The 21,071-nt window shown below is 33.8% G+C and overlaps 4 non-coding genes across 4 annotated transcripts; 3 read left to right on the forward strand and 1 right to left on the reverse strand.

The window, feature by feature from the left end:
* Positions 1-345: 345 nt before the first annotated feature.
* TRNAT-GGU (transfer RNA threonine (anticodon GGU)) lies at positions 346-417 on the forward strand. Its single transcript has one exon. It is a non-coding gene; the product is annotated as a tRNA-Thr (tRNA).
* A 13,348-nt stretch (positions 418-13,765) lies between these two features.
* Positions 13,766-13,853, forward strand: TRNAS-GGA (transfer RNA serine (anticodon GGA)). The gene has a single exon. It is a non-coding gene; the product is annotated as a tRNA-Ser (tRNA).
* A 1,105-nt stretch (positions 13,854-14,958) lies between these two features.
* Positions 14,959-15,031, reverse strand: TRNAT-UGU (transfer RNA threonine (anticodon UGU)). The gene has a single exon. It is a non-coding gene; the product is annotated as a tRNA-Thr (tRNA).
* A 1,836-nt stretch (positions 15,032-16,867) lies between these two features.
* On the forward strand, positions 16,868-16,940 carry TRNAF-GAA (transfer RNA phenylalanine (anticodon GAA)). Its single transcript has one exon. It is a non-coding gene; the product is annotated as a tRNA-Phe (tRNA).
* The last annotated feature ends 4,131 nt before the right edge of the window (positions 16,941-21,071 follow it).

Below are 21,071 nucleotides of genomic sequence, written 5' to 3' on the forward strand. Positions count from 1 at the left end.
TATGTATCAATAAAAAGAATTTAGTGTTATGATTAGAATGACTTCAAGAATCCATTTTGAAATAATATATTTGATATGGATCAAATCCAATCTTAATCAATTCTTTTTTTTAACTATATTCTATTCACTAGGTAAATCCAATTTTTTGTTCTTTGATGAGTCATTATACAAATAATAGATATTGATGTACATGTATTCTAATCCCATTTATATCATTTAATTTATATAATTTATATAAATTTATAGAAATAATTTATATAAATTTATAGAATAAGTATACACAGTAACAAATATATGTACTAGTCATGCTAGTTCCTTATTTAGAAATTGAAAGAAAGAAAAAGGGCCCTTTTAACTCAGTGGTAGAGTAACGCCATGGTAAGGCGTAAGTCATCGGTTCAAATCCGATAAGGGGCTTTTTACTTTTTTTTTCAAAAGCAATAGTCTTTCTATTTGAAGGAAGAATAAAAAGATTCTTGATATTTTGAAAAAGTTTCTATTTGTAATAAAAAAGAAAAAGTGTAAAATTCAATAATGGAAAAATAAAAAAAAGTAAGTGGACCTAACCCGTTGAATTATATTTATATCTACTATTCTGATATTCAAATTTGATAAAGATTCAATTCGAACAATTTTTTTTCTTTTTAAGACTTTTTTCGTTTAGACTCCCTAAGAATCTCTGAATATTTCCAATGAAATCTTCTTGTTTCTGAACTAAGAAAAAAGGTTATGCCTTTTCTTTACTCAGAAGGGCCTTAATACGAATTTCAAGTTCCACCAAACAAGTTTTTTTAAAATTAAAATGAAACATATTTTTTTCCATAAATTTCTATTATTTCTATAAGATTAGATAGAATCTTATAGAAATAATAGAAAAATACATTAAATTATGTCTTCACATATCAAATAGTTTCTTTTCATATCGATGTGTACGATATTTTTCCAGCAATTCATATATATGAGACAAAAACTTTCATTTACAGTTTTTTCTTTTTATTATAGTATTTATAAAAAAAAATGAAATACTAAAGAAAAAACTGTAAATGAAATAGAAATTTAGAAAACCTATGATCCTACAGTAGTTTCCTAGACAAAATAGAAGTCAATTCACAACCAAACTTCAAGAATAAGTTTCTTTGATGAAAGGAGAGAAATATGTCTGAAGATCCGCTAGGTATAAGAAGTGAAACAGGGGATCATTTGTTTCTTGAACAGTTCTGAAAAAAAAATTTCTATCGGATTTTGGAGTCATAGCAGATTTTATGATTGATGACTTGGAAGATTTTTAAGAATAGATAAGGAATAACCACATCGAGTTCATGGATTTGCCCTAGATATCAATAGACCCATAAATGATTTTTTATTCGAAACCGATTAGAAAACAAGGGAAAGTATACTTATATATTCTATATATATATAGAGAGAGAAATGAATAGAGATAAATGATCAAGGTCCGTCCCATCTCTGAAAATGCTCTATGAGGTGTTGGGAAATGGTTGAAGTAGTTGAATAGGAGGATCGCTATGACTATAGCTCTTGGTAAATTTACCAAAGATGAAAATGATTTATTTGATATTATGGATGACTGGTTGCGGAGGGACCGTTTCGTTTTTGTGGGTTGGTCCGGTCTATTACTCTTTCCTTGCGCCTATTTCGCCTTGGGGGGTTGGTTTACAGGTACGACCTTTGTAACTTCATGGTATACTCACGGCTTGGCAAGTTCTTATTTAGAAGGCTGCAACTTCTTAACCGCTGCAGTTTCCACTCCCGCTAATAGTTTAGCACACTCTTTGTTGTTACTGTGGGGTCCTGAAGCACAGGGAGATTTTACCCGTTGGTGTCAGTTAGGCGGTCTGTGGACTTTTGTTGCTCTCCACGGTGCTTTCGGATTAATAGGTTTCATGTTACGTCAATTTGAACTTGCTCGATCTGTTCAATTGCGACCTTATAATGCAATCGCATTCTCAGGTCCAATTGCTGTTTTTGTTTCTGTATTCCTTATTTATCCACTGGGTCAGTCTGGTTGGTTCTTTGCTCCAAGTTTTGGTGTAGCAGCTATATTTCGATTCATCCTCTTTTTCCAAGGATTTCATAATTGGACATTAAACCCATTTCATATGATGGGAGTTGCTGGTGTATTGGGCGCTGCACTACTATGCGCTATTCATGGTGCAACCGTAGAAAATACTTTATTTGAAGATGGTGATGGCGCAAATACATTCCGTGCTTTTAACCCAACCCAAGCTGAAGAAACTTATTCAATGGTTACTGCTAATCGCTTTTGGTCCCAAATCTTTGGGGTTGCTTTTTCCAATAAACGTTGGTTACATTTCTTTATGTTATTTGTACCAGTAACTGGTTTATGGATGAGTGCTCTTGGGGTAGTCGGTTTGGCCCTGAACCTACGTGCTTATGACTTCGTTTCTCAAGAAATCCGCGCAGCGGAAGATCCTGAATTTGAGACTTTCTACACAAAAAATATTCTCTTAAACGAAGGTATTCGTGCGTGGATGGCAGCTCAAGATCAGCCTCATGAAAACCTTATATTCCCTGAGGAGGTTCTACCACGTGGAAACGCTCTTTAATGGAACTTTAGCTTTAACTGGTCGTGACCAGGAAACTACCGGTTTCGCTTGGTGGGCCGGGAATGCCCGACTTATCAATTTATCTGGTAAACTATTAGGGGCCCATGTAGCCCATGCTGGATTAATAGTATTCTGGGCCGGAGCAATGAACCTTTTTGAAGTGGCTCATTTCGTACCCGAGAAGCCCATGTATGAACAAGGTTTAATTTTGCTTCCCCACCTAGCTACTCTAGGTTGGGGAGTAGGTCCTGGGGGGGAAGTTATAGACACTTTTCCATACTTTGTGTCTGGAGTACTTCACTTAATTTCCTCTGCAGTATTGGGCTTTGGCGGTATTTATCATGCACTTCTGGGACCTGAGACTCTTGAAGAATCTTTTCCGTTCTTCGGTTATGTATGGAAAGATAGAAATAAAATGACTACAATTTTGGGTATTCACTTAATCTTGTTAGGTATAGGTGCTTTTCTTCTAGTATTCAAGGCTCTTTATTTTGGAGGTATATATGATACATGGGCTCCGGGGGGGGGAGATGTAAGAAAAATAACCAATTTGACCCTTAGTCCAAGTATTCTATTTGGATATTTATTAAAATCGCCTTTTGGGGGCGAAGGGTGGATTGTTAGTGTGGACGATTTGGAAGATATTATTGGAGGGCATGTATGGTTGGGTTCCATTTGTATACTTGGTGGAATCTGGCATATCTTAACCAAACCCTTTGCATGGGCTCGGCGTGCACTTGTATGGTCTGGAGAAGCTTACTTATCTTATAGTTTAGGTGCTTTATCTGTTTTTGGTTTTATTGCTTGTTGCTTTGTCTGGTTTAATAATACCGCTTATCCTAGTGAGTTTTATGGGCCCACTGGTCCAGAAGCTTCTCAAGCTCAAGCATTTACTTTTCTAGTTAGAGACCAACGTCTTGGGGCTAATGTAGGATCTGCTCAAGGACCTACAGGTTTAGGTAAATATCTAATGCGTTCCCCGACTGGAGAAGTTATTTTTGGCGGAGAAACTATGCGTTTTTGGGATTTGCGTGCTCCTTGGTTAGAACCTCTAAGGGGTCCTAATGGTTTAGACTTGAGTAGACTGAAAAAAGATATACAGCCTTGGCAAGAACGTCGTTCTGCGGAATATATGACTCATGCTCCTTTAGGTTCATTAAATTCCGTGGGTGGCGTAGCTACAGAGATTAATGCAGTCAATTATGTTTCTCCTAGAAGTTGGTTAGCTACTTCTCATTTTGTTCTAGGATTCTTTCTATTTGTAGGCCATTTATGGCACGCGGGAAGAGCTCGCGCAGCTGCCGCAGGATTTGAAAAAGGAATTGATCGCGATTTTGAACCTGTTCTTTCCATGACTCCTCTTAATTGAGACGTGAGATCCAATGAAGTAGAAATCCCTTTTTTTTACTATAAATATTTGGTTGAGTAGAGCGAGGAGCGAGTCGTAAAGAAGAATTTATTTTCCTATTTTCTTAGTTTCTATCGAATCTTTTTTTCGGGATGTTGAGGATATATAGCCCAGTCCGAAAAAAAGATTCGATAGAAACTAAGAAAATAAACAAATCTATTCATCGAGAAAAAGGAGAGAGAGGGATTCGAACCCTCGATAATTCTTTGTTTCAAACTATACCGGTTTTCAAGACCGGGGCTATCAACCACTCAGCCATCTCTCCAAAAGCTAATATATATATTTTTTTATCTTTATTCCACTGAGTAGACCATGAGTATTTGAATTGATACCCTTTTATCGACCCATAGGAAAGATATTCAATGTGAATTTATTGGTTTAGTTTTCTATCGGTATGTATATAGGTACAAAATCCAGCATGCCTTTTTGTGAAGTAAAAAAACTATCCTCGATCCAAGCCTCAAAAGGGTTGATAATAAACAAAATCAATGAATTCATGATAAAACCCTTCTGCGTTTTTCCATTTACAAATTTTTTTTTCAATGAATATTAAGAAAGGCATCCAGGGGTTGAGGGATCAAATGGTAAAGTTCTTTTGTTGGTAAATTGGAGGATTAGAAACATGACTATTGCTTTCCAATTAGCTGTTTTTGCATTAATTGCTATTTCATTTATTTTATTGATTAGTGTACCTGTTGTATTTGCTTCTCCTGAAGGTTGGTCAAATAACAAAAATGTTCTATTTTCCGGTACATCATTATGGATTGGATTAGTGTTTCTAGTGGGTATTCTTAATTCTCTCATTTCTTGAAGTTCTTTTTATTCTAGATTAAAAATGAAATGACCCCTCCCTCAGAATTCTTTCGGATTGTCAGCCATAAAGGGAATAGATCAGTTCCTAAAAAAAAAAAAGAAAACTATAACACATTACATTCTAAGGGGGAGTAAACTTCTTCTATTGGAAAAATCTTATATCTTATACTTATATGGTGGTACATTGTGAAACTAAAAGAAATAAAATAGAAAAAATGAACTATAAAAATTTGAATTTCATTTGAATATTCTATTCATATTAATATGATATGAATAGAATATTCAAATGAAATACTATAAATCTATTTATACGTCGTCTAGTATTTAATAATATAGAATATCTATCTGTATCTCTATATAGATAAATATAATTTTTTATTAATAGGAACTTACTTTTTTAAGAAAAAAGTAAATCAAAATATTCGATAGAATGATAATTTCAATTCAATTATATAGATATATAGAAAAAAACCATATATAATAATAGAAATGTAATAATAGAAATGGGAATTCTTGATAAAAATGAATAGTAATAGAAAATATTTTATTTGGGAGACAATATCTATTATCTAAATTTCTTTTTCATTATCCCTATATCCCTATATAGAATATCAGGCCCATCTCTGTATAAATAGAATCGCATATCAAGTACAATGAAAACGCGGATATAGTCGAATGGTAAAATTTCTCTTTGCCAAGGAGAAGACGCGGGTTCGATTCCCGCTATCCGCCCTATGTATTTAATAGTCATAGTATGAAAAATGCCATAGAATTTACTGCGTATAATGCCCTTCTTCTTGAAACCTTGTTTTTTTATCAAATTCAAAAAGTTGCGGAGACGGGATTTGAACCCGTAACCTCAAGGTTATGAGCCTTGCGAGCTACCAAGTTGCTCTACTCCGCGATAAAGAAAAGAATTGATAACTAATGAACAAAAACAAAGATGGAATGCGTCCCTTTACCATATCTATATAAATAGAATAAACCATTTATACATAACGGTAAAGGGACCCTCCTATGATCGCTGATAATAAAATGAAAAAAATGAAGATAATTGGAAATCCTTACCAACTGGATCTTGTTGCACCCGGCAAGAAACATGCATGAACCATTTCCCGAAGTATGTGTCCAGATAATCCAAAGTCTCGATAATTAGCTCTCGGTCTTCCGGTCGAAAAACAACGTCGATGAAGACGTATAGGTGCACTATTACGCGGTAGTGATTCTAATTTTCCATGAATTTCCCATTTCTCACTTAACGACGGAACTTTGCTTATTTCTTTTTTTGAGGATCGGCGAATCAAATGATATTTCTGTTCCAATTTTTGTCTCTTCTTTTCCCTCTGAATAACACTTTTCCTTGCCATAATGGTTAATTTGCTATTAGCATCAATGATAGAAGTCGGATCCTAGATGTATAAGTGGCTTCTCTTCCCTATAGAAGGAAATGAGATTCTTGCCAGATATATATAATAAAGAATTCAATTAACCGAATTTGCCCGATGTAGAGGCAATTAAGAAGGCTGCATAAGTAAATATATAACCTACGGAAAAGTGGGCTAGTCCAACCAATCTTGCTTGCACAATGGAAAGAGCCACTGGTTTATCTCTCCATCGAATCAAATTAGCCAAAGGTGTACGTTCATGAGCCCATGCCAAAGTTTCAATCAATTCCTGCCAATATCCGCGCCAAGAAATTAAGAACATAAATCCAGTAGCCCAAACAAGATGTCCAAACAAGAACATCCATGCCCAGACTGATAAACTATTCATACCAAAAGGGTTATATCCATTGATAAGTTGTGAAGAGTTCAACCATAGATAATCTCTTAACCATCCCATCAAATAGGTAGAAGATTCATTAAACTGTGAAATATTACCCTGCCATAGTGTAATGTGTTTCCAATGCCAATAAAAAGTAACCCATCCAATGGTATTTAACATCCAGAAAACTGCCAAATAAAATGCGTCCCAAGCGGAAATATCACAAGTTCCGCCTCGTCCCGGGCCATCACAAGGAAAACTATAACCAAAATCTTTTTTATCAGGCATTAACTTAGAACCACGCGCATCCAAAGCACCTTTTACTAAAATCAAAGTAGTTGTATGTAAACCAAGAGCAATAGCATGATGAACCAAGAAGTCTCCAGGCCCTATTGTTAAGAATAGAGAATTACTATTCTCATTTACAGCGTTTAACCAACCAGGCAACCATATGCTTCGTCCCGCATTGAACGCCGGACTGTTCGTTGAAGATAAAAGTATATCGAACCCATAGGAAGTTTTACCATGAGCAGATTGTATCCATTGGGCAAATATAGGTTCAATCAAAATTTGTTTCTCCGGAGTACCAAAAGCAAGCATGACATCGTTATGGACATAAAGTCCCAGAGTATGGAACCCCAGAAAGAGGCTAGCCCAACTTAAGTGGGATATGATAGCTTCTTTATGGTCTAACATTCTTGCCAAGACATTATCTTGATTCTGCTCTGGATTATAATCTCTAATAAAAAAGATAGCTCCATGAGCAAAAGCCCCTGTCATAATGAAGCCTGCTATATATTGATGATGAGTATATAAGGCAGCTTGAGTAGTAAAGTCTTGCGCTATAAACGCATAAGCAGGTAAAGAGTACATGTGTTGTGCTACCAAGGAAGTAATAACCCCTAAAGAGGCTAGAGCAAGACCTAATTGAAAATGAATTGAATTATTGATTGTATCATAAAGACCCTTATGCCCACGCCCCAATCTACCCCCCGGAGGAGTATGTGCTTCTAAAAGATCTTTAATACTGTGACCAATCCCGAAATTAGTTCTATACATATGGCCAGCAACTAGAAAAATAAACGCAATAGCCAAATGATGGTGTGCAATATCAGTTAACCATAAACTTTGAGTTTGCGGATGAAATCCTCCGAGAAGTGTTAGAATAGCAGTTCCTGCTCCTTGAGGGGTACCAAATATATGATTATTGGAATCTGGGTTTTGAGCATAAAGATTCCACTGACCTGTAAAAAATGGACCTAATCCCTCGGGGTGCGGCAAGATATCTAATAAATTGTTCCATCGAACGGATTCCCCCCTGGACCCCGGAATAGCAACATGAACTAAATGCCCTGTCCAAGCCAAGGAACTTACTCCGAATAGTCCTGACAAATGATGATTGAGGCGGGATTCGGCATTTTTAAACCACGAAACACTCGGTTTCCATTTTGGTTGTAGGTGTAACCAACCTGCTATTAAAGATATAATAGAAAGTATTAATAGAAAAATAGCTCCAGTATAAAGATCCCCATTAGTACGTAAACCGATTGTATACCACCACTGATAAACACCAGAATAGGCTAGAGCACCCCCTCGAGTAAAAGCTTCTACAGCTGGTTGACCAAAATGAGGATCCCAAATTGCATGAGCAATAGGTCTTACATGTAAAGGATCCTGTACCCATGTCTCAAAATTACCTTGCCAAGCTACATGAAAGAGATTCCCGGAAGTCCACAGAAAAATGATTGCTAATTGCCCGAAATGAGAAGCAAAAATATTTCTGATAAAGACGTTCCTCAGTAATATCATCATGACTTTCGAAGTCATGTGCGGTAGCAATACCAAACCAAATACGACGAGTAGTGGGGTCTTGAGCTAAGCCTTGACTAAAGCTTGGAAATCTTAATGCCATAATGATTTTCAAATCCTCCTAGCTATTATCCTACTGCAATAATTCTTGCTAAGAAGAATGCCCATGTTGTGGCAATTCCACCTAGAAGGTAATGTGTTACTCCTACAGCACGTCCTTGTACAATGCTCAAGGCTCTGGGCTGAGTAGCAGGAGCAACTTTTAATTTATTATGAGCCCAAACAATGGATTCAATAAGTTCTTGCAATAACCACGCCCGCTGAATAGAAACATTAAACTAAAAGCCCATACAAAATGTGCACCCAAGAAAAAAAGACCATATGCAGATAATGAAGAACCATAAGACTGAATTACCTGGGATGCCTGCGCCCATAAGAAATCACGAAGCCTACCCATTAATGGTAATGAACTCTGCGCAAAATTTCCTCCTGTGATATGAGTTACTATCCCTTGATCACTTATACTACCCCAAACATCTGACTGCATTTTCCAACTGAAATGGAATATAACTACGGAAATTGAATTGTACATCCAAAATAGTCCTAAGAAGACATGATCCCAAGCGGATACTTGGCATGTCCCCCCTCTTCCAGGTCCATCACAAGGGAAACGAAAACCTAGATTTGCTTTATCCGGTATCAATCGTGAACTACGAGCAAATTAGAACACCCTTTAAGAGTATCAATACTGTTACATGAATTGTAAATGCATGAATATGATGGACCAAAAAATCCGCAGTTCCTAAAGGAATAGGTAACAAAGCAACTTTACCGCCCACTGCTACTAAATTTTCACCTCCCCAAGTCAAACTGGTACTTGTTGCTGCACCTGGGGCTGTTGTGCCAGGTGCTAAAGCGTGGGTATTTTGTATCCATTGAGCAAAGATCGGCTGTAATTGTATAGCAGTATCTGAAAACATATCTTGAGGGCGCCCTAATGCGCTCATGGTATCATTATGAATATACAAACCAAAACTGTGAAACCTAAAAAGATACATACCCAGTTAAGATGTGATATGATTGAATCACGATGTCTAAGGACACGATCTAATAGATCGTTGTATCGAATAGTCGGATCATAATCTCTTACATAAAAATCGCTGCATGCGCAGCAGCACCGACTATGAGAAATCCACCAATCCACATGTGATGTGTAAACAATGACAGTTGTGTACCATAGTCAGTAGCTAGGTATGGATAAGGAGGCATAGAATACATATGGTGAGCTACAACAATGGTCAAAGAGCCTAACATAGCTTAGATTAATAGATACTTGAGCATGCCATGACGTTGTTAGAATCTCATATATACCTTTATGACCCTGGCCTGTAAATGGACCTTTATGTGCCTCTAAAATGTCTTTTATATTGTGACCAATACCCCAGTTGGTCCTATACATGTGACCCGCTATCAAGAAAAGAATTGCAATAGCTAAATGATGGTGTATAATATCGGTCAGCCATAAACCTCCAGTTACTGGATCTAATCCTCCACGAAAAGTAAGAAATTCTCCGTATTTTGACCAATTCAAGGTAAAAAATGGGGTTGCTCCCTCGGAAAAACTCGGATAAAGTTGAGCCAAAAGATCCCGATTTAGGATAAATTCATGAGGAAGTGGTATCTCTTTGGGATCTACTGCAGCATTTAGAAATTGGTTAATCGGTAAAGATACATGTATTTGATGTCCTGCCCAAGAAAGAGACCCCAACCCTAGGAGCCCTGTCAAATGGTGATTCAACATAGATTCTACATCTTGGAACCAAGCCAATTTTGGAGCAGCTTTTGTGATAATGAAACCAACCAGCAAAAAGCATTAAGGCTGCAAAGACCAATGCACCAATTGCAGTACAATAGAGTTGTAATTCATTAGTTATGTCCAGATGCTCTCCAAATCTGAAAAAAACCAGAGGTTATTTGTATTCCTCGGAACCCCCCCCCTACATCACCATTCAATATTTCTTGACCCACTATTGGCCAAACCACCTGAGCACTAGGCCTAATGTGAGTAGGATCACTTAACCATGCCTCATAATTGGAAAAACGAGCACCATGAAAATACATGCCACTCAGCCAAGAAAGATGATAGAGAGTTGGCCAAAATGCGCACTAAAAACTTTTCGGGAAATCTCCTCTAAATCATTAGTATGGCTATCAAAATCATGAGCGTCAGCATGTAGGTTCCAGATCCAAGTAGTAGTATCTGGTCCCTTAGCTATTGTTCTTGAGAAATGACCAGGTTTTGCCCATTCCTCAAAAGAAGTTTTTATAGGATCCATATCTACCAAAATTTTAACATTCTGGTTCCGGTGAACGAATAATCATTGAGTCCCTCCTCTTTCCAGACAACACATACAAAGAGACCTGCCAACATAAAACAGAATTAGTGAACTTATTAGAGATGTTTCTATTGAGTTTGTTCTCTCCTATCTCTCATGTATTGGATATCTTAGTAAATTTCATTTCTTTAGTTTTTCACTAGAACAATTATGATCTCGAAGTCAATTCGGGGCAAGTGTCGAATCTATTATGACATAAGAGTGAGGCGCTCAACGGACCTATTTTAATCTTCTAAGACCTTTTTGGGAACTCTGAATGGAAGTTCAATAATTTTTCGTGCAGCCTAATCAAATGTATTCAGATTTTATTCTAATTCTATTCCTTAGATTTTATTTTTTTTTTTAGATAAAGTATAAGTATGTACTCTATTTCAAATTGAGCAGGCATTAGCATTCATTATTAGGCAATATACCTATATTTTATTTCTTTTTTTGAAGGTCTCTTTTCTTAATTTGATTGAATATTAGTTTAAATAACAGAAAAAAAGGAGAAAATTATCTACTGTATCCACATCTCGTTTATTTCTATGAAATACTAGACAAAATCGAACAAAATTAGAAGGGATATATTTAAATTATGTGATTGGTCGTTCCTATAGAAATGATTTTTGAATTTGATAGGGACAAGAAACAAGAATTTATAACAAGTATATATTTATCTATCTATATCTTTATATAGATAGATAAATATATAAGAAAAAAAAGAAACAGAGTGTTCTTATTCAAAACGCCCTGTGATCTTCAAACCAATTCTGTGCTGCAATATAATTACCGGGGGGTGAGAGCTATAGCTTGTTTCCAATATTCAGCGGCTTGATTAAACCAAGACTCCGCAACTTCTGAGTCTCCCTGCCGAATGGCCTGTATCTCCTCGGTCGAAATAGGTGAGTCAATTCCTTTCCTTAGAACCGTACTTTGAGAATTTCCTGACTCATACGGCTCAGTAGTCAATTCTTTTTTTGTTCTATTATCTTGAAGTTAACTAAAAGAAAAAAAGAAATTATTAATATGAGTTTCAAACTTTCATTTTTACTAATAAATAAAGAATTTCAAAGAATTTCATCTTTTTTTTTAGTTTTATCTTTTCTCCTACCTTCAGAAAAAGGGAATCAAGCATTGGCATTAACGCCCTAATTCTAATTTTCTGAAAGGTAACTATCTCGATTTTATATATCATATACAAAAATATATGATAGATTCATTTCTATAGAATCTTGGTAAAAGTTTTTTCTTTCTTATCTTATAAGTTCTTATAAGTAAAGAGAAAATACTTTCTATCTTTGGGATTTGATACTGATTTGATACTACACCGCTGCTCAAAATACCAGGGGATCCTTTTTATTACATAAGTGGATTCCTGACTTCTTTATTTATCATGAGATAAGGAAGCAGTTTTTATTATATCGATTGAAAACCGTGTTAATTGATCCTTACGATGCTTCCTTTATCAATTAGATCTTTTATCCATAGAAAAAGAGGGTATCTAGACATATCGATTTCTTCATATTTTTACTTCTATGAAGTTTCTTTGCTACAGCTGATAAAAATCGTTGTTTTGAACGATATATATATGTAGAAAGCCTTTCTTATTTATAATTATTTATATTTCTATATTTCTTATATTAAAATTTGTGGATTTGCTTGTTCTTTTCTTTTTTCTTTCTATAGTGGAGATAGTCGCACGTAATGACAGATCACGGCCATATTATTAAAAGCTTGGGGTAAAAATGGGTTTCGTTCGAGCGCCCGAAAATAATATTCCAAAGCTTTAGTATGTTCTCCGTTACTTGTGTGAATAAGGCCTATGTTATAAAGTATATAACTTCGATCATAGGGATCAATTTCCAGTCGCATAGCCTCATAATAATTCTGTAAAGCTTCTGCATAATTTCCTTCAGATTGAGCTGACATCCGTTACGGTCGTCATTCGGTTCAAAGAATCTCCGCTCCAGAACTGTACGTGAGATTTTCATCTCATACGGCTCCCCCCTTATGTGTGTAATGAGAAAAATCCATCAAATCAAAAAATATTCCAGTATTCTCATTCTCAACTGAACAGAGCTAGTGTTTTTACAATAAATCTCTAGCCAACCTTCCTGTCAAAAATTATTTCTTAACATTAAGTATGTAGGTACTTGATAAAAAAAAATAAGAACTTCAACAATTTCTTTGTCCTCTACGCTGCTTAATTTCCTGGAATTAGTCACCTCAATAATCTTCGATGGTTCTATGGGTATCCAAAATATGAACGAGATGGATATTTATTGTCCCAACCATTCCTGTTAGTCCCAATCTCGATAAGCCATGGATATAGATAGATACAAAGTTTTCGTGTCCTTGATTCCCAAGCGTAGTGCTTCTTTCCCAATGTTGCCTATCAGTACTAGTAATTTGGGGTTGACCTAACCCCATAAGTATAGGTATAACCTTTCGCTTAATACTAGAAACCTAAAATTCAAGCATATAAGGCTTCATTAATCGAGGATACACGACAGAAGGAATTAATCCTTTTATTTACAAATTTCACCTTCAACACGCGTGGGGTTTTTCCATTCCATTTTTTTTTGACCGAAATCGGTCAAAAAAAATGGAATCAAATCACACCATCTCTGTAATAAGTGAATGCCCTTTTTTCTCCTGAAGTTGTCGGAATTATTCGTAATAAGATATTGGCTACAATTGAAAAGGTCTTATCTATAAAATTTTCATTTATCCGAGATCTAGGCATAGGTAGAAATCCATTCTATAATTTAATTAATCATGGTGTGAGAAATCAATCCCACAAATAAAGGAATTGTATAATTATAATACAGTGCGAAATAACGTAAAAATGAACTCATCAATCAAATTTGTTTATCCTAAGACCTTGTAGGAGGTTTTTTTTTAATTTTACTTTGTATTTTTATAGTTTGAATAGGTTTTATGCATTTATGAAAAATAGGATTGATTCACTATTCAACATTCAACCGGTTTCTGGGCATCATTATATAGGAGAGATGGCCGAGTGGTTCAAGGCGTAGCATTGGAACTGCTATGTAGGCTTTTTGTTTACCGGGGGTTCGAATCCCTCTCTTTCCGAATCTTTACCAAATTCATCAATATTACTCATCCCAATGCATACCATTATTTCATATTTCAAATTTGTTTGTTGATATGGACAACTTTATATTCCTCATTTTTCGGTAATACAAAAAATAGTGGATAACGGGTGGGCAAGGAATAAAAATTTTCGCATATCCATGTCTATGATATATGAATAGCAGAAAATCCTTGTAAAAAAAACTCTTGTTATTTTAGTTAAGTTTAAGTTTGACGAGAATAATATTCTACAACCAGTAATTCATTTATTTTCAAACCAACCCATTTATTATCTATTATTTGATTAATTAAACCTTTATATTGGAAAGGGTGAACAGTCAAATGATTTGGCAATTTCTCATGGGGGGCTGAATCAAAATAATTTTGAATAAGAGTTTTAGATTTTTGTTCATCCTTTGCTGTAATAATATCTTGAGGTTTACAACGATAACTTGGTATATCCACTATACGACCATTAACTAAAACATGTCTATGGTTTATAAATTGGCGGGCTTGAGGAATAGTCGCAGCCATACCCAATCGAAAAAGTATGTTATCCAAGCGCATTTCAAGTAGTTGTAATAAAACCTGACCAGTTGATCCTTTAGCTTTTCCGGAGATACGAACGTATTTAAGCAATTGTCGTTCTGTAAGACCATAATGAAAACGCAATTTTTGTTTTTCTTCTAAACGAATACGATATTGAGATTTTTTACTGAAGCGCAATTGATTTCGAAATTCGTTTTTGACTGTTGGCCTTTTACTAGTAAGTCCTGGTAAATATCCTAGACGACGTATTTTTTTGAAACGAGGTCCTCTGTAACGTGACATAAAAACTCCTTTTTTAAAATGAAAAATCTTATAAATCGAAATGAAAACTAAACGAAATGAAAAATATTATAGAATTCTAAATGAAGCGAAATCTACTAAAGTTTTATAGTACAAAGAAGAATTAGATGAATTTTATCAATATCCGAATTTATTGTATATAAAAGAATACAAAAAAGTAGGTTAATTTCTTGATTTCTTCCGCAGAGATCGAACTCTCCCAATTTTTTATTTCTAAAAAAGATATTATCAATTATGTAAAAAACAAATAGAGAAAAGCCGGTTATCGGATTCGAACCGATGACCATCGCATTACAAATGCGATGCTCTAACCTCTGAGCTAAACCGGCTAATGTAAACGAAATATACATATGCAGAAGAATTGAATGGGATCTTAGTTATCAATTTTTAGTTATTTATAACAAAATTCAAATTAATACAAACATCAAAAATAGAGAAAGAAAATATAGAAAATCAAACCCAATTTTTATTATTTCTATTATTTATTTTATCTGATAACATAAAGTGCAAGATAATAATTAATATTATATTAATATAATTTATTTAATATAATTTATTTCGATCTACTATTCTAGATATATATTATTAAATTGATTTCTTTCAAAAAGATTATTTATTAGTACTTAAAGTAAATTTGAATAAATATAAATTTTAGTAAATATTTATTAAGGAATTCCATATTTCTAAGTAAATGTCTAATTCTATATTATATTCAATTAAAAGAATGGTTTTTTTTAGCCACTAGATTCGTTTTAGTTATATAAATTGTATATGAATAAATGGATTGTTTATTTTCTTTTTTTTTTTAAGCAAAAACAAAAAAAAAAAAAGAATCGACCATTCGAGTATTCTAAATTGTATGAAAAAAGAAGATAAGTAGGTACATAGAAGATAAGTAGATATGTGGTCTATATCTGTGTATATTGAATTGTTAATATATAGATATTAGAATTAGTTCTGATTCAAACAAATAAAGGTATCCAATATAGATGAAATAAAATCTATAAAATTGGAGAAAGGGGTTTTTAATATTTAATAAAATAATATGTATTTAATGAATTCAAAAGTTCCCGCATAATTCTCATAATAGAAATGAAAAAAAAAGCATTCTATTATAATCAGATTCAAATAAAAAAAAAGATGGGGATATGGCGAAATTGGTAGACGCTACGGACTTAATTGGATTGAGTTTTGGTATGGAAACTTACCAAGTAATAATTTTCAAATTCAGAGAAACCCTGGAATTCACAATGGGCAATCCTGAGCCAAATCCTGTTTTCTGAAAACAAATAAAAATTCAGAAAGTGATAATAAAAAAGGGATAGGTGCAGAGACTCTATGGAAGCTGTTCTAACAAACGAAATTGACGACTTTTTTTATTGCATTAGTAAAAGAATCCTTTCACCAAAATTACAGGAATGGATCAAAGATAAACATTTAGAAACATATATATATACTGAAATACTCTTTCAATTTGTTACTTTTTATTTTATTATTGAAGATCTATTTGTGATAAAAATATTCACAAATGAAAAATGTGAATCAAATCAATTCGAAGTTGAAGAAAAGATGGAATATTTATTGATGAAATTATTCACTTCATCATAATCGGCTAAAACCCTTGAAGAACTGATAAATCAGATGAGAATAAAGATAGAGTCCTATTCTACATGTCAATACCGACAACAATGAAATTGAAAGTAAGAGGAAAATCCGTCGACTTAAGAAATCATGAGGGTTCAAGTCCCTCTATCCCCAAAAATACTTTTTCATTTTCTAATTTTTTTCCTATATCCTCTCTATCTTGAAGTCCTTATTTATGTGTTTTATTCGATTTATTATTTCCCAACGAAATTGGAATTTTTATTTTCATCAATTTCCTATCTATCATAATTTTCTTATCTATCATAATGACAAGGGACGAGTTTTGGAATAGATATAAATATATATGTGAAACACATAGAATTTTTTTTAATCAGAAATGTATAAATTAATATCTTATTTTTTAGCAAGGAATTTTCATATGCGTAATTAACGATTAACAATAAAAAATAATTATTACTGCGGAAACTCACTTACAAACTTTTTTTTTACTTAGTTGATATAGATTCATTAACATAGATTTTAAAAATCTTTTAAAATCAAAGTATTAAGCTTCAAGAATGGTCGGGATAGCTCAGTTGGTAGAGCAGAGGACTGAAAATCCTCGTGTCACCAGTTCAAATCTGGTTCCTGACACAAGATTCATTTGTATGAGTATCTATCCCCCATATTCATTTTAATGAATATGGGGGATAGATACTCATACAAATTTGTGTTCTTCTAGATTCTGATACATAACATATTTCTTTGATCTATTTAGGTATCTGTAGATATACTTTTCCTAGATGATTAAAGAATAGATGCAATTTTTTATTAGGTATATTCGCTTATCTATAGTATCTATATATATATAGATATAGATATATAGATAATGAATTCTTTATCTATTTTTTTCCTTTTTTTTCTGCGATACAAAAAAAGGTTTCTATTTCCATAATATTCGAGTGGTTTAATTAGTTGGTTAAAAGACCTAAAAGTCGAAGTTCTGGGGTGGAGTGAGAATATTAAGAATTCATCTGAGAAGGATTACCAAAATAGAATCGAGCCCTTTTCTTTGTGTTTTTTTTTTCGTGGCCGTATAATTGATGGTGATGTGCACGTTATATAGTTTATTATAAAGATAAAGAATTAGTTTATTATAAAGATAAAGAATTTTTGCAGTTCATCCTATTTCTTTTATTGGCTTGGCTGATAAGAACTCAGTATTGTTTTTGTTTTAGAATCTTAAGAAACTCCTATCCATCCTATTTTAAACCCTATAATTATTCATTCTATTATTTCTGAATTTTGTGATTTCTCACATAATAATATCTGAATGCAACTTCCATTACTCTGCCTGATTTAATGTCAATCAATTATTTTGTCTGATCTATAACAGAATGTACTTATATTCTTTGACTGGGGTTGCAGAAGTTTGGATTAGTTTATTATTTTTATCATTTAGTGAGCATCTTGTATTTCATAAAAATTTGGAGCAATATAATCTTTACGCAAAGGCCATCCTATCCAATTTTCGGGCATTAAAATACGTCTTAGACGCGGATGACTATCATAAGAGATTCCCAACATATCATAAGATTCCTTTTCTTGAAAATCCGCACTTTTCCAAACCCAAAAAATCGAAGGAATTCTGGGATTTTTTCTTGATACAAATATTTTTATGCATACCTCTTCGGGTTGATTTATACCATACTCTATTCTTGTAAAATGATATACACTAGCTAAGAGTCCTCCGGGTGCTACATCATAGGCACATTGAGAACGTAGATAATTGTAACCATATACATATAAAATGACAGCAATGGAATGCCAATCCTCGGGCTTTATTTGTAAAGTCTCTATTCCTAGGTAATCGAAACCCAAGGATCTATGAATTAGTCCATGTTTGACTAGCCAAGAAGACAAACGACCTTGCATTTTTTGCTTCTCCTAAATTTTTTTTATGAGTTTGGTATTAGTATTTTCTATTACGATGAAATTTTTAAAATACGATGAAATTTTTAAAAAAGGAATTGCTTTTTATTATTGTACTTTAAAAAAATGTGTCAGACGATATCTCTGAAGTAGATGGCGGTTGATAGAAAAATTCTTGACCATAATTGTCAGTATAAGTACTGTATCCAACATGAAACTTATGGTTGGTAGTAAAACATCTATTCTCTCGTTGAAAACTCATTGGATCTTCATATATTTCTCGAGATATTTTCTTACGAAGTTTTGTTATAGCATCTATAATGGCCTCCGGTTTAGGTGGACAGCCCGGCAAATATACATCTACAGGAATTAGCTTATCTACGCCTCGAACAGTACTATAAGAATCGGTACTAAACATCCCCCCCGTAATTGTACAGGCTCCCATAGCAATAACATATTTAGGTTCGGGCATTTGTTCATATAATCGAACTAAAGAAGGGGCCATTTTCATAGTTACAGTGCCCGCTGTTAAAATTAGGTCCGCCTGCCTAGGACTCGATCGTGGTACTAGTCCATAACGATCAAAATCGAATCGTGATCCTATTAATGAAGCAAATTCAATGAAGCAACAACTCGTACCATAAAGAAGCGGCCATAAACTGGATAATCTTGACCAATTTGAAAAATCATTTAATGTCGTTGAAATAACTGAATTTTGGGTTGTTTGATCAAGTAAGGGAAACTCAATGGAATTCATAATTGTCTCAATATTTTTTTTTCTAATTGTCTAAATAGTCAAGAATTAAGACCATTCTAATGCCCCCTTTCGCCATGCATAAACTGAACCAACAATTAGGATAAGCACGAATAAGAAAGCTTCTAAAAATACGGATACCCCTAATACATCGAAACTCATTGCCCATGGATAAAGAAAAACCGTTTCAACATCAAAAACAACAAAAATGAGAGCAAACATATAATAACGGATTCGAAATTGTAACCAAGCATCGCCTATTGGTTCTATTCCGGATTCATAACTAGAAAGTTTTTCCGGTCCCTTGCTAATGGGGGCTAAAATTCCAGAAATTAGAAATGCCAAAATAGGAATCAAACTTGATATTATTAGAAATGCCCAAAAAATATCATATTCGTAAAGAAGAAACATAAAAGTACTCCTCTGAATGTAGAAAATATACCAAATTCATTTTCATTTTTAGTCTAAAGTCTCCATTTTTTTAGACTAGCTGAATATACTAATATTAATATTATTCTATCGAATATGAATATGTTCGAATAGAAAGTTACAAATTGTTTTTTTTTTAGTAATAGTCTTAGTAATGAGATCTATTCGATCCAAAATAGTATTAATATTATTAGTATCTGTAGGAATATTAGGGCTATACGGACTCGAACCGTAGACCTTCTCGGTAAAACAGATCAAACTAATTATTATCTAAATGATTTAAATTGTTTTCAAAACCCAACATGCATTTTTTTTTGCATTGAGCTTTTTCATTAACTGATAAAAATATTAGTTAGTCCACCATCTTTTTTTTTTTTTACAGTAAAGAATAAAGAGATGATTCCCTATGCTCTTCTTTTTTATTTGTATAACAATCAAAGAGCACTACCAAAGTGTTTCAAAGAAGGATTATCTTGACGTAGGTCTGCTTCTGGCCTAGATCAACTTAAGTTAAATGGACTCTTTATCCACCTACTAAAATTAAAATAGAAGATAAGAAATGACACTTCATACACCTTAAAGTTCATAAAATAGGAAGAAAAGATAATCTTTTTTAGGTCCCTATACCCTTTATGTTTAGCATTGACGAGAAATGGGTATTCACCTTATCAATATCTCAAATCAATTATGGATTCGATTTTATGGCTAAACCCTTTGTCAGGCTAGTGTTCTCTTGTTTTGTTCCTTAAAATGGAGTAAGACACCGATTTCTTACTATAAGATAAACTTTTTTAATTACAAGATGAACTCCTCTGAAAAAAAGCATTGGCGCTCGTGTAAACGAGGTGCTCTACCTAACTGAGCTACAGCCCTTGTGTTTTTGATACATATTTTATCATAGTATGAAGATAATTGCTTGTCAAGATGAATATTACATGATCGAATCCCTTGAACGGGGGTTGGTATTGCTTATCAGTAATTTTACATTTATAATCAATTAATCTGATAGATGGGTACTCTTCTTTTTTTTTTTTTGAGGAGGAGTCCTAAATTACCTACTTAACTCAGTGGTTAGAGTATTGCTTTCATACGGCGGGAGTCATTGGTTCAAATCCAATAGTAGGTAAGGTATAGTTATAACTTATTAGATACCTTTGACTGTGGTATCTAATAAGCTTTTCTACTTACTTTTTTCTTCTGACTGTTTCTTTTTTCTTTTTATTGTTTTCGGATATTGGGACGCATCAATTTCAACTTGTTATGAAATAACATTGATAGCCTCTACTCGTGTTCTAGCTCGTCTAAGAGCTAGATTTGCCTCAATTGTTTGTCTCTTGCCTTCAGCCTTATTCAAATTAGTTTCTGCTATTTCAAGAGTTTGCTGTGCTTCTTGTGGATCAATGTCACTACCCTTTTCCGCATCATTTACTAAAACAGTTATCTCATTATTATTTATTCTAGCAAACCCCCCCATCAGAGCCATTGTTAACCATTGGTCTTTAAGACGTATTCTCAAAATACCTATATCGACAGCTGAGGCAATAGGCGCATGATTAGGTAATACTCCAATTTGTCCGCTATTAGTAGGTAAAATGATTTCCTTCACTTCTGAATCCCAAACAATTCGATTGGGGGTCAATACACAAAGATTTAAAGTCATTTCTTCAAAT

The sequence above is a fragment of the Vigna unguiculata genome, unplaced genomic scaffold, assembly GCF_037176805.1.
Source record: "Vigna unguiculata cultivar grain cowpea cultivar isolate G323 ecotype 2 unplaced genomic scaffold, ASM3717680v1 ptg000372l, whole genome shotgun sequence".
NCBI classification, from domain to species: Eukaryota; Viridiplantae; Streptophyta; class Magnoliopsida; order Fabales; family Fabaceae; genus Vigna; species Vigna unguiculata.